Raw genomic sequence first — 15194 nt, forward strand, 5'->3', positions numbered from 1 at the left:
GTAAAGACAGACGGACACAGACAGACAGACAGATTTTAATAGATCCCTGCTTTCTTTGAAAGGCAATAATGCATGTAAATTTAATACAGATTGGACTATAACTTTTGTAACAGTGTTCACTAGGTTAAACAAACTGAAACCAGGGTCATAACTCAAGAAGATATAAATGGAAATTGCTGAAATTCAATATGTATCTTCATTCTACTAATTTAAATAATGCATGTAAGTTTACTACTTATCGGATGATAACTTATATTAGTAGTTAGAGCCTTCTCAAGGTTCAACAAAGTGAAACAAGAACAATAACTCTAGAAGTTACAGAATTTTGATAGGATTCCTCATTTTACTAATTTAAATAAAACATGAAATTCAATACAGATCTGATGATAACTGTAGTCATTAGAGCCTTCACGAGTTCAACCAAGTGAAACAAGGACCACAACTCTAGAGGAAATAAACAGAAATTGTTGAATTTAAACAATATATATAAATTGTTTATATAATGTAAACCATATATATAAATTTCAAACTGATCACATAATAAATGTAGCCTGTAGAGTGTTCACAAGAAATTGTGGACGACAGACGGAGGCAATGTACAACCACATTTCCATGTAGGTGTATAAAACGTAAAACTGAATGTACATTTTCTAAAAAGATTAACTTACCAATTTGGTGTTCAGCTATTTTAACTAACGGAAGAGCATCAATTTTTTCTTCAGGAGCAGGTGGTGCTCCAGAACCTTCTAACTGGTTTAAAAGCTGAAATAACACAAATTGCTTTGTAGTATGACATACAAGCTGTCAAAAAAACACCCTTAAACAGCACTGAGGATCTTTTACGCCATCAAGAAACATTATCTCTATTGTGCTTACATCCCACTTCTACTCGTTGCCACTGGCAACCTTTGATAAAACTGTCCTGTTTATTTGCAATACATGCATAAAAGTATCTGTGTATCAGAAATGTACATAAAGAGTACTATTCATTTCTAAAACACGGATACTTTTATACCGTTTTAGATACCTATCAAGCAATAAGTAGCGGACGTTTAGTCCCATCCAGATCGCAATTAATAAAGATGGCTCTATACAATGTACATGAAACAACTAGTCAAAATCATAATAACAAAACAAAATGGGGGGAACTACATGGCAGCTCAAAAACATATACAATGACATTAAATTAACATAACAACATATTACAAAAATCAATTATTATACATATCAATTGACATCTATTTCATAATTTGGTTTGATTTATATTAATATGCAAAATATATAAATTAGAATATTGAATAATTATTTTAATTAATTGTGATGATAGAAGGCGCAGTTCTCTTGCTGGACACTTCACAGGCATTGAAAATAAGCAGGATGAAAAAAACGCCTAGAAAGTCATAAACTTTATTACAAATAAATTTCAACGGAAGAACCATCCGCCGATGCATACTTTCACCAGGAATGACCCACGTTTCGCATTTCCTTTACACTACATTTAATAATATCGCAGTCCTCTACGCCATAGACAAGTTGTTTTGACGATGTGGTCTAAATAAACACGTGATTGTTTTACGCTCAGAGTATCATAGCAAGACGCACGTGTAAAAACTACTCAGGTCGTCTTTCCACTGCGAAATCATTCTACCATGAAATGTAACCTGAGGCTCAGAAAGGGATAAATAATGAAAGAGCAGAAAGTATTTGTCACTTTTCGGTTGAAACGACTCGATAATAAATACTATTTTTCACATTTTGCTTCACAATACTCGATAGAAATGTGATGTAAGTAACTTATTAGCACCTTTTTTCAGTGTATCGGTGAATATCAGGACACTCGGAAAGTGTGCTAATAACTACTACTTACAAGCTTTGAAATAAGTGTTAAAAACTGTAGCATCTGTTGCGTTTAGGTTTTCGGAAAAGGGGAGTGGAGGCGATAAATTTGGAGCAGAAGGTTACAAAACGCTGAATATTGATAGGGATCGTCCTCTCATGAACCAAAGGCTGCACACAAAATTTGAAATAAATCCATTAAAAAATGTAGCCTCCAATCTCCCAAGTGTTCAAAAGGTTTTGGCAAAGGGGAAGTTCAACTCTCAAACAGAAGGACAAAGAATGCTAAATTGACAGTTTGACCTCTCATGACCCAATGCGCGTATCAAATTGAAAAGGGAGGAGGGGTGTGTGACTCTGGAGCGGAAGGTCTTGAAACAATGAATATTAATAGAGTTTGTCATATTATAACCTTATCCCACCCCGTTAAAGGGTTAAGACAGACCATACATAAAATGGAAACACACCTTCAAAGAATCTTTTGAGATATAATAAAAACAAGTATTCAAGGTGAATTATTATATTACCTGTGATATAATTGAATCTAAACCATGAGCTCCCCAGGCATAATCAGCAGGATTACCATGTAACTGGAACATTCCCCCTCTACAAGTATGAGCAATATTTAATTTTTACCACTGTAATATTTCCTTTCAAATATAATTGACAATTTTAGGATTCACTTACCGATATATAAGGGTCAATTTTCAGAAATTTGGGAAATCGACCCCCTTGAAAAAATCTGGAAAAAAATATGTTATTGTACATGCAAAAACTAGAAACTGTGCAAAATTTGTGGTCTGTAGCGTAAAAAATGACTGAGATACGGGCATTTGAGTTTCATGAGTTACCGATAAGTTTTCGAAACAAAATATGTATGAACTAGAACTGTGAGGCAGTAATGATGGGTTTCACAGGTGTCACGTTACCCTTGAACTTATGTCACATTCGGTACCAATGAAACTGTAAACAGATTTCCACATAAGCATTGCACACGTGTTATAAAATAGAAGCAGAATCAACAAATCCAACAATTTCAATTCCATTGATACATTTGTTACCATGTGTTAGCTGACTTTCTAATGGGAATTTCTCGACAAGGGAAGACACTAGAAGCAATTTTTGGACATCTATATGATCCTATTGATCCAATCTATGTGTCAATGGAATCAAATATCATAATGTTAATAATAAATATAACTAACATCAAAAAAACCATTTGTTTTGAAGGCTAAAGATAGGTTGCCAGGCAACGAAACATATCCCCACAGCAGCTAAATCGTCCGGGCAGTCAACAAGTGTTGTCGCATATTTTTACTTCTTCGGTAATGAAACATTTATAATACACTAAAATCTGATTAAGAGTAACAACTCATGAAGTAATTATCAGAAAACCATTAGAATTTGTTTGGTTTTTATAAAGTTCTCTCCCATGCTAACGTTTAGTATACAAAACTTTTAATATCATGGATTTAGCTGTTCAAGTCATAAAAATTCATTGAAAATCGATATATACTCAGCCAAATTAAAAACTTGACACTGATGAATTTCAACCAATTTTTTTTTCTGGTAAGTCAAATAAATTTTAAAGTGTTTCTGACGATAGTAAGTAGTGAAGATAGGTTGCCAGGAAACGAAACATACGCCCACAGCAGCTAAATCTTCCGATCAGTCAACAAGAATTGTCACATATTTTTACTTTTTCGGTAATGAAACATTTATAATACATTAAAATCTGATTAAGAGCAACAACTCATTAAGTAATTATCAGAAAACCATTAGAATTGGTTTGGTTTTTATAAAGTTTTGCCCCTTGCTAACGTTTAGTATAGGAAACTTTTAACATCATGGATTTAGCTGTTCAAGTCATAAAAATTCATTGCAAATCAATATACTTGTTTGTCTCAAGACCTTAAACTCTGTGTATGAATCTGAAGTCAATCGGATGATAACTTTAGCTTCTAGAGGGTCACAATGTTTTTAAAAGTGATCAAGGGCCATAACTTTGGCAGTAATTATCGGAAATCGTTGAAAATCAATATGATTCTTCGTCTCATGACCTCAAACACTCTGTATCAATTTAAAGTCAATCGGATATTAACTACAAGATTTTTTGAAATGATCAAGGGCCATAACTCTGGCAGTAATTATCGAAAATCTTCGCCTCATGACCTTTAACACTGTGTATAAATTTAAACTCAATCGGATATTAACTTTAGCCTCTAGAACGTCCACAAGATTTTTCAAAGTGATCAAGGGCCATAACTCTGGCAGTAATTATTGGAAATCACTGAAAATCAATAGGCTTCTTCGTCTAATGACCTTAAACACTGTGTATAAATTTAAAGTCAATCGGATATTAACTTTAGCCTCTAGAGCCTTTACAAGATTTTTTCAAAGTGATCAAGGGCCATAACTCTGGCAGTAATTATCGAAAATCGCTGAAAATGAATAAATTTCTTCGTCTCATGACCTTAAACACTGTGTATATATTTAAACTCAATCGGATATTAACTTTAGCCTCTAGAGCGTCCACAAGATTTTTCAAAGTGATCAAGGGCCATAACTCTGGCAGTAATTATCAGGAATCGCTGAAAATCAATAGGCTTCTTCGTCTAATGACCTTAAACAATGTGTATAAATCTAAAGTCAATCGGATATTAACTTTAGCCTCTAGAGCATTTACAAGATTTTTCAAAGTGATCAAGGGCCATAACTCTGGCAGTAATTATCGAAAATCGCTGAAAATGAATAAACTTCTTCGTCTCATGACCTTAAACACTGTGTATAAATTTAAACTCAATCGGATATTAACTTTAGCCACAAGATTTTTCATAGTGATCAAGGGCCATAACTCTGGCAGTAATTATCGGAAATCGCTGAAAATCAATAGGCTTCTTCGTCTCATGACCTTAAACACTGTGTATAAATTTAAAGTCAATCGGATATTAACTTTGACCTCTAGAGCATCCATAAGATTTTTTGAATTGATCAAGGGCCATAACTTTGGAAGTAATTATCGGAAATTGCTGAAAATCAATAGGCTTCTTCGTCTCATGACCTTAAACACTGTGTATAAATTTAAAGTCAATCGGATATTAACTTTAGCCTCTAGAGCGTCCACAAGCAATTGTGGACGCCGGACGGACGGGGGCGATGACAATATACGACCACATTTCAATGTGGGCGTATAAAAAGCCTTTAATTTCATAAAATTGTAAAGTAATTATCGGAAATTGCTGAAAATCAATAGGCTTCTTCGTCTCATGACCTTAAACACTGTGTATAAATTTGAAGTCAATCGGATATTAACTTTAGCCTCTAGAGCGTCCACAAGCAATTGTGGACGCCGGACGGACGGGGGCGACGACAATATACGACCACATTTCAATGTGAGCGTATAAAAAGCCTTTAATTTCATAAAATTGTAAAGTCACATGGATCACGTGACTTTTGAGCATATAAAGATGAAAAACCTGAAAAACACGTGCAAACATAAACTTGTGAGGTCAATCGATGCAAGTTTGCTTAAACTGAACACGCACATGTAACTTGAACTGGAAAAACAAATTAAGATAGGTTGCCAGGCAACTAAACATACGCCAACAGCAGCTAAATCGTCCGAGCGGTCGAATATTTGTTATTTTGTAGGTAATTAGGGGGCATTTAATGGACAATTTCATACAGATGACATTATAATTTTCGTCGTTTGAGGGTTCACAAGGTTCTAAAAACTAAAACAAGGGCTGTAACTCTGGAAGTAATCTACAGAAATTGTTGAAATTCGACAGACTTTTTCGTTTTACTAATTCAAATAATACATATCTATTTCATACAGATCGGATGATAACTTTTGTCGTTCGAACGTTCACAAGGTTCAACAAAGTGAAACAAGGGCCATAATTCTAGAAGTAATTGAAAGAAATTGCTAACATTCAATAGGATTCTTCATTTCACTAATTTAAATGATGCATATGAATTTCATACAGATTGGGTGATAAATTTTGTCGTTCAAGCGTTCACAAGATTCAACAATGTGAAACAAGGGCCATAACTCTAGATGGAATTAACGGAAATTTGCTGAAACTCAATAGGTTTGTTCGTTTTACTAATTTAAACAATACCTATAAATTTCATACAGATCAGATAATAATTTTGTCGTTAAAGCATTCACAAGGTACAACACAGTGAAAAAAAGGGCCATTACTCACGGTGTAATTAATGGAAATTGTTGAAATTCAATAGGCGTCTTCGTTGCGCTAATTTAAATGATGCATATCAATTTCAAACAGATCGGATGATAAGTGTTGTCATTAGAGCAATCAAATGATTCAACAAAGTGAAACAAGGGTCATAACTCTAGATGTAATTAACGGAAATTGCTGAAATTCCATAAGCTTCTTTGTTTTACTAATCTAAATGATGCATATAAATTTCATACAGATCGGATAATAACTTTTGTCGTTAGAGCATAAACAAGGTACAACAAAGTGAAACAAGGGCCATAACTAACGGCGTAATTAAAGGAAATTGCTGAAATTCAATATGATTCTTCGTTTCACTAATTTAAATGATGCATATCAATTTCAAACAGATCGGATGATAACTGTTGTCATTAGAGCGTTCACAAGATTCAACAAAGTGAAACAAGGGCCATAACTCTAGATGTAATTAACGGAAATTGCTGAAATTCAATAGGCTTCTTTGTTTTACTAATTTAAATTATGCATATAAATTTCATACAGATCGGTTGATAACTTTTGTTGTTAGAGCGTTCACAAGAAGCAACAAAGTGAAACAAGGGCCATAACTCTAGATGTAATTAACGGAAATTCAATAAGCTTCTTTGGTTTTACTAATCTAAATGATGCATATAAATTTCATACAGATCGGATAATAACTTTTTTCGTCAGAGCATTCACAAGGTACAAAAAAGTGAAGCAAGGGCCATAACTCACGGTGTAATTAAAGGAAATTGCTGAAATTCAATATGATTCTTCGTTTCACTAATTTAAATGATGCATATCAATTTCAAACAGATCGGATGATAACTGTTGTCATTAGAGCGTTCACAAGATTCAACAAAGTGAAACAAGGGCCATAACTCTAGATGTAATTAATGGAAATTGCTGAATTTAAATGATGCATATAAATTTCATACAGATCGGTTGATAACTTTTGTCGTTAGAGCGTTCACAAGGTGCAACAAAGTGAAACAAGGGCCATAACTCCAGACGACATTAACGGAAGTTATTGAAATTAAATAGGCTTCTTCATCTCACTAATGCAAACAACATATATCAATTTCAAAACAATCAGATGATAAATGTAGTCTGTAGAGTGTTCACAAGAAATTGTGGACGACGGACGGACGGGGGCGACAGCAATATACGACCACATTTCCATGTGGGCGTATAAAAATTGTTATTTTCATCTTTGTTAGAAAATGCCACGCCTTTCAAATGTAGAACGTCTACGTGCTATAGGTAGGCTCTATGCTGGTCAGTCTGTGGTCACTGTTGCAAGAGCCTTTAATTGTTCACGCCAGACAATAATTAATTTTAGAATGAGAGTGCTTCAACTGGAACTATTGCCGACCATGCAAGGGCAGGAGTACCACATGTGACGTCACTCCAGGAAGATCAAGCTATACAATTACGTCATCTTAGAAATAGATTTGTCACTGCAACCTCCACAAGTAGAGAGATGTTTGGTGGAAGGGTAACTGCACAAACTGTTTGAAATCGCTTGCAGGCTGCTGGTCTTCGAGCTCGGAGGCCCTATAATGGACCAATATTGACACCTCTTCATCGCCGTAACCGACTTGTGTGGGCCACAAGACACATAAGATTTACTCAAAGACAGTGGAATTCGGTTGTCTTTAGTGACGAATCTCAATTCACTTTGAGATTTGCCGATGGCAGGGTCTGAGTGTACTGCAGAAGAGGTGAACGTTATGCTCAAGTATGCGTCAGAGAAATTGACCGATTTGGTGGCGGCAGCGTCATGGTTTGGGGTTCTTTTTGTGCACATGGACGTTCTCCTCTTGTTGTTGTCCAAGGGAACTTAAATGCTGTCCAGTACAGGGATCAGATTTGGCAACCTGTTCTTCTTCCATTTATGCAAAGACATGGACCTGGACTAACGTTTCAACAAGACAATGATCGACCCCATACAGCAATTGCTACCCAGAATTTTTTAAGAAATGCCGATGTCCAAGTCCTGGATTGGCCGTCGCTTAGCCCCGACCTTAATCCCATTGAACACATCTGGGACAAGCTGGGTCAACGTGTTCGTCAGCAAGTGAATCCACCACTGACGTTGCAGGACCTTCAACATGCTCTCAACATGGGAGTACGAGGCCACAACTGTTACTAAACACTTTATTCCGATTGTTGTCCAAGTCTGTGAACGTTATCAATGTCAAGGACTTTCGGCGAGACGTATTCTTGCTTTCTGTTGATGTCAAGGTCGTCTGTGCACAGCATAACACTAAAATAGTTGCCTTAAACCAAATATTAAAAATCTAGTCCCCAAAATCCTGAGTGTCAAGTTTTTAATTTGGCTGAGTATACTTGTTCGTCTCAAGCTCTTAAACTCTGTGTATCAATCTGAAGTCAATGGGATGATAACTTTAGCCTCTAGAGCGTCACAAGATTTTTCAAAGGGATCAAGGGCCATAACTGTGACAGTAATTATCGAAAATCACTGAAAATGAATAGACTTCTTTGTCTCATGACCTTAAACACTGTGTATAAATTTAAAGTCAACCGGATATTGACTTTAGCCTCTAGAGCGTCCACAAAATTTTTCAAAGTGGTCAAGGGCCATAACACTGGCAGTAAATATCGAAAATCACTGAAAATGAATAGACTTCATCTCATGACCCTAAACACTGTGTATAAATTTAAAGTCAATCGGATATGAACTTTAGCCTCTAGAGTGTCCACAAGGTTTTTCAAAGTGATCAAGGGCCATAACTCTGGCAGTAATTATCGAAAATCGCTGAAAATCAATAGACTTCTTCGTTTTATGACCTTAAACACTGTGTATAAATTTAGAGTCAATCAGATATTAACTTTGGCCTGTAGAGCGTCCACAAGATTTTTTGAAGTGATCAAGGGCCATAACTCTGGCAGTAATTATCGGAAATCGATGAAAATCAATAAATTTCTTTGTCTTATGACCTTAAACACTGTGTATAAATTTAAAGTCAATCAGATATTAACTTTGGCCTCTAGAGCGTCCACAAGATTTTTTGAAGCGATCAAGGGCCATAACTCTGGCAGTAATTATCGGAAATCGCTGAAAATCAATAGGCTTCTTCGTCTTATGACCTTAAACACTGTGTATAAATTTAAAGTCAATCGGATTTTAACTTTGGCCTTTAAGAGTGTCCACAAGATTTTTTGAAGTGATCAAGGGCCATAAATCTGGCAGTAATTATCGGAAATCGCTGAAAATCAATAGGCTTCTTTGCTTCAAGACTTTAAACACTGTGTATACATTTAAAGTCAATCGGATATTAACTTTAGCCTCTAGAGCATCCACAAGATTTTTTGAAGTGATCAAGGACTATAACTCTGTCAGTAATAATCGGAAATCGCTGAAAATCAATAGGATTCTTCGTTTCATATCCTTAAACACTGTATATAAATTTAAAGTCAATCGGATATTAACTTTAGCCTCTCGAGTGTCCACAAGCTGGACGGACAGACGGACGGGGGCGACGACAATATACGACCACATTTCAATGTGGGCGTATAAAAATACAGTTTTTGCGAAAATGACATTTCTTCTGGTGATAATGAAAATGTTAAATTAGTTCTATGAAATCATACCATAAGGCATCAAATTTTGAAAATTTTATAAAAATCGAATAATAATCAACACTTTTATAGACCAAAGACCTTGAAAAGAGTGTGTGTGTGTGTGTGTGTGGGTGGGTGTGTGTGTGCGTTTGTGGATGGTCCTTATCGAGGACACACATAAGGATTTAAACCTTCTATTTGCGGACATGGTCCGAACCGAGGACGTCCTCGATTAGAACTGGGTATCCAGGGATGCTCAGAAGCCCCAAAATAGATATATCTGTAAAAATCACTTGATTATAATTCATACCTCGATAAAGCGGTTCTGTAAAGATTTTGCAAAATTGATGAAGTTTGTATGACGTTAACAATCGATATGAACTACTTGTGAATCAGTTATCATGAAAAATCAACATGGAAAGGTTTACTGTTATTCGGAGTACTGCAGTTTCACGTGTAAAGGGACACCAAATGTTGATGACTTGCCTACTAATAATTAAATCAAACCATATTATGTAGTATTTCTCCTTCAAAACTTGAAAAATAAATATACTTTCAAATATAAAAAAATTATTAAACTTTCAACAATCAAAATAAGTAGCAGTCTTTGAGAATTGGTTGTGTCCCTTTAAATAGCTTACGTTGTGAATCCTTTTAGCCAAAACAATGAAACAAAAGACTTGAAAAGAGCAAGGTAACATTTCAAGATTGTTAGCTTGTTTACCGGAAAGCAAAGAAAATAATGTAGCATTTGTTACATACGCGTATACTAATACAATATCTAGTTAATAATAGGGACACGAAAGTTTTGGTTTCCCATTTTCATAATAATATTCTGACACCGCGACCATTCTGTTACGTTATCCCTGAATATCAAGGAAGTGATAATTTTCATCTATGGAAGAATACTGTTATTTTGGACTCGGCAATTATCACGTTCGGCATCTATGCGTCATATGCAGGGGGTAAATTCACATGACAACGTAATTTCGATAACAACGTAAATACAGGGACGCTAAACTTTGATTCGAACTCATTCAGAAAATATCCATTCGCCGCACCATCGGAATCTTTGGGTATGTCTATTATGTGACCATAAACTAAACATCTCTCTCTGACGTAATTCGCAGCTAATAGAGGGCGTTACCAGCGGCATAAACAAGCACTTTGTAAATTGAACGAGGGACTCGATTTTCAATATCGACAAAGCTAATAAAATTTTCACAGACAATTTTACACAATACAACTGCTTATGTTTTCGGAATTTGTTATTTATTACAACGTCGTCCAAATGGAATTAAGATGAAACATTTTGGTTTGATTTTTCAAGTTAAGATCGTGGCTAACTTAACAATAATACAACGTAAATATTGGGGACACAAAAATTTACGTTGTGAGACGTGAATAAAAATCCTCCCACTGAGATTACTTACCATTTGTTAAGAAATGAAAAATTAGCAAACAGAATCTTAGATTCTCTGCTGCATGTTTCGCAAAAATATTTGGAAATATTAGTCTTGTGCTCCACATGGTCCAGTTGTTAAAATGTTGAGTACAAAATGTCCCCAAAACGTAACACAAAAATTCAGGGACACCACGAATTGCAACATAGAAAAATTTAACCTCAAACCAATTTTCTATGTTTTAATAGAACATAAGTATAAAATAATAAACATATTACATGATCAATTACTTTTTTAAACAAATGGTGATCAGTAAATAGGTGTTTCTGCTGCTTTGAGCAATGATATGTATGAATTTTCAATCGGACCCCTCTTTTGTGGAATGACCCATGTACAATACATTTAAGTAAAACATATTTAAAATATGTAATATTTAAAAACCTCTTACAAAAAATATGTGTAGGCCTACTCATATAATTTCAACAATATCATCATCACTATTATATTAAAATCAATGTCAGCATATGTTTGGCTGTCACTTTTATATTCGAACAACATACACAAATCCACACAAGAAAGTTTTCACTTGTAACAAGTACATCTATTACTGATCTATCTGTAAAAGTGTAATGCAGCTTGATTTACATTCACATTGAAAATTTTGTTTGGTGCTTGATCTCTAGTCACCCTCACCCTGTCATTTGTTCAATAGAGTTTAACAAGTATGTGTATAGTTTAGAGTTTAACAAGAGAGGTTTAAATTTCCACAGCTACAGTCAGGCAACCAGGGAGGAATGCGCCAGAATATGCCCCCTTTTTGACTGGTGATGCAAGGGCAGAAATAATTCTTCATACATATTTTTTTCAAAAAAAGTAAGTGCACATGTACCAACTCATCTATTTTGATTCTAATTTTCTCCATAACATGGGGATTGGATGGCCAAATTGTTAGCACGTGGGCACTGTATCATAAAGTCTGTCATTGAGTCAACAGACGTGGTTTCGAATCCCCGGTTGTACGTGACAAGGAGTAGGGTCACCTGTCCAACCTCGTGGTTTTTTTCCGGGTCCTCCTGTTTCCTCCCACTGCTAAAGACCCCTACGCGGAAGCGAATTATTGAAATAAAAAAATTAAACCATATGTTAGTTCCGAAACGACATAGTTTGTGTCGAGTGGACGTTAAACCCCATTTCTCTCACTCCATAACAACTTGGGTATGAGTACTGCACATTGTATTTCACCTCAATAATGGTGACACCTCTGGATCATATTAACACATTTTTAGATTTTTAAAAAAAGTTTTGTTAAATTAGGTGGAAAGGCTATGTCATGCATTTAGGAGAAGATTTTTCATCAGCTTGCATTTGCAAGAAAATGGGGAAAATGTTAAGATATGATCTGATCCCCTTAACAAATTAACCAGAACTATTATTTTATTCTCTTTCTCTTTTTTTTGCTGCTTGTTTCTAAACATCACTTTCTTCAACAAATTTTGGAATTGTGACAATGTTTCATACACAGTTTTGTAAACGTTGGTAACGTGGAATATGAGAAGTAGTAGCCTCTACCATACCCCAGTGAGAGTTTTGTCTGCACATTCCTGCCTGGAGTTCTTGTCAAGCAAATAGGCATTTGTCTCCGGCACAAGCCTGCCATTTCCATCTAATTTTATCCACTGGTTAGCACATACCTTAAATTTTTCCCAGCTTGTCGCAGTGAATGGTTTTAGCTCAGTGTTTTTAACAAAATGTACACGAAGTATGCAGTTTTACTTTAGCTTTCCTTCCGCCATGTACCGTTAATAACAAAACGTAAACAAAGAGCAGGTGACCTTTCACCACACGACCTATTGAACTTTTCGTCGTGTATGTTTGATTGGCCAATTATGTCACGTGATCTGTTTAAACCGAGTCACCACGAAATTCAAATACGACTGCACATTGACAAGTAAGCCCATATTTAATTTACGTTTTCTATCAAATGTCAAAGAATTGATAAAAGAAAAGTTGTGTAACAATACAAAGTAATACTAGAAGAATTAGTTGATGTAGTTTTTTTTTCACCCGAAAATGGTCGGGACGGAGAAACAGAAGCAAGCTAGCTTGAAATTTGACACCACAGCCTAATAATAGTTAAAGATAGGTTGCCAGGCAACGTAACATACGCCCACAGCAGCTATATCGTCCGGGCAGTCAACAAGAGTTGTCGCGTATTTTTACTATTTTCGGTAATGAAACATTTATAATACATTAAAATCTGATTAAGAGTAACAACTCACTAAGTAATAATCAGAAAACCATTAGAATTTGTTTGGTTTTTATAAAGCTCTGCCCCATGCTAACGTTTAGTATACAAATCTTTTAACATCATGGATTTAGCTGTTCAAGTCATAAAGATTCATTGAAAATCAATATACTTGTTCGTCTCAAGACCTTAAACACTGTGTATAAGTTTAAAGTCAATCGGATATTAACATTAGCCTCTAGAGCCTCCCCAAGATTTTTCAAATTGATCAAGGGCCATAACGATGGCAGTAATTATAGGAAATCGCTGAAAATCAATAGGCTTCTTCGTCTCATGACCTTAAACACTGTGTATAAATTTAAAGTCAATCGGATATTAACTTTAGCCTCTGGAGCGTCTACAAGATTTTTCAAAGTGATCAAGGGCCATAACTCAGGCAGTAATTATCTAAAATCGCTGAAAATCAATAGGTCTCTTCGTCTCATGACCATAAACACTGTTTATAAATTTAAAGTCAATCGGATATTAACTTGAGCCTCTAGAGCGTCCACAAGATTTTTCAAAGTGGTCAAGGGCCATAACTCTGGCAGTAATTATCAGAAATCGCTGAAAATCAATGGGCTTCTATGTCTCAAGACCTTAAACACTGTGTATAAATTTATAGTCAATCGGATATTAACTTTAGCCTCTAGAGCGTCCACAAGATTTTTCAAAGTGATCAAGGGCCATAACTCTGGCAGTATTTATTGAAAATCGCTGAAAATCAATAGGCTTCTTGGTCTCATGACCTTAAACACTGTGTATAAATTTACAGTCAATCGGATATTAACTTTGACCTCTAGAGCGTCCACAAGATTTTTTGAAGTGATCAAGGGCCATAACTCAGGCAGTAATTATCAAAAATCGTTGAAAATCAATAGGCTTATTCGTCTCATGACCTTAAACACTATGTATAAATTTAAAGTCAATCGGATATTAACTTTGACCTCTAGAGTGTCAACAAGATTTTTTGAAGTGATCAAGGGCCATAACTCTGGCAGTAATTATCAGAAATCGCTGAAAATCAATAGGCTTCTTCGTCCCGTGACCTTAAATACTGTGTATAAATTTAAAGTCAATTGGATATTAACTTTAGCCTCTAGAGCGTCCACAAGATTTTTCAAAGTGATCAAGCAATTGTGGACGCTGGACCGACGAACAGATGGATGGGGGCGACAACAATATACAACCACATTTCAATGTGGGCGTATAAAAACTAGATAACGTAAAGCCATTTGCTGAAAATTTCATTCAAATTGATCCGCTATGAACCCAGAACTAAGCGAATGAAATTTCTGCCTAGTCTCGTTCATCATTACTAAAGTCAGTACGATAAACAGCATAGTCTCGATTATCCATGTAATCGTTAAATCGAGAAGGAAAGTTATGCAGTAAATCGACTCACAATCCACTTAAGATCGCAGGCTAGCGATGCCATCTAGAGTTGATTATGGTCTGGATAAGTTAATTAATGTCTAATTAACAATTTATATAACATTTCAGGCCTAAAGAAAGACCTGCAATAGACAGATTTAGCTCTTGCATAATGTATGTTTAATTATTACTTGTTAATGAAGAAGTCAACCAACTTGTTACAACAGCAGCCATACCATAGAATCGGCTATGTAGTCAATAATCCGAGTAATTAGCACATTTAATGGTAATTTAGATAATCCGGTAAAAAAAAACAAAACAAGGCTGCTGATTATTCTTAACAGATTGAGTAAGCTGCTGTTGTGAAAATAAGCCACAAGGCTAAAGAAGTCAATCTAGGCAGATATCAAAATAATAACTGGATCATACGTAATGATGGATTAACTGACCAGTTCTTAGGTAAATTTAAATCTTCACTGAATATAA

General features: G+C 35.3%; 1 long non-coding RNA gene across 3 annotated transcripts in view; it reads right to left on the minus strand.

Moving 5' to 3' along the window:
* The window catches only part of LOC130012436 (uncharacterized), a 182575-nt gene that overhangs the window by 49843 nt on the left and 117538 nt on the right, over positions 1-15194 (minus strand). For all 3 annotated transcript variants that reach the window (XR_008787856.1, XR_008787854.1, XR_008787855.1), the window contains exons 6-7: positions 2364-2442; positions 669-762 (exon numbers count right to left, since the gene is read on the minus strand). This is a non-coding gene — a long non-coding RNA (uncharacterized LOC130012436). The remainder of the gene's footprint in view (positions 1-668; positions 763-2363; positions 2443-15194) is intronic.

The sequence above is a fragment of the Patella vulgata genome, chromosome 4, assembly GCF_932274485.2.
Source record: "Patella vulgata chromosome 4, xgPatVulg1.2, whole genome shotgun sequence".
Taxonomy (NCBI): domain Eukaryota; kingdom Metazoa; phylum Mollusca; class Gastropoda; family Patellidae; genus Patella; species Patella vulgata.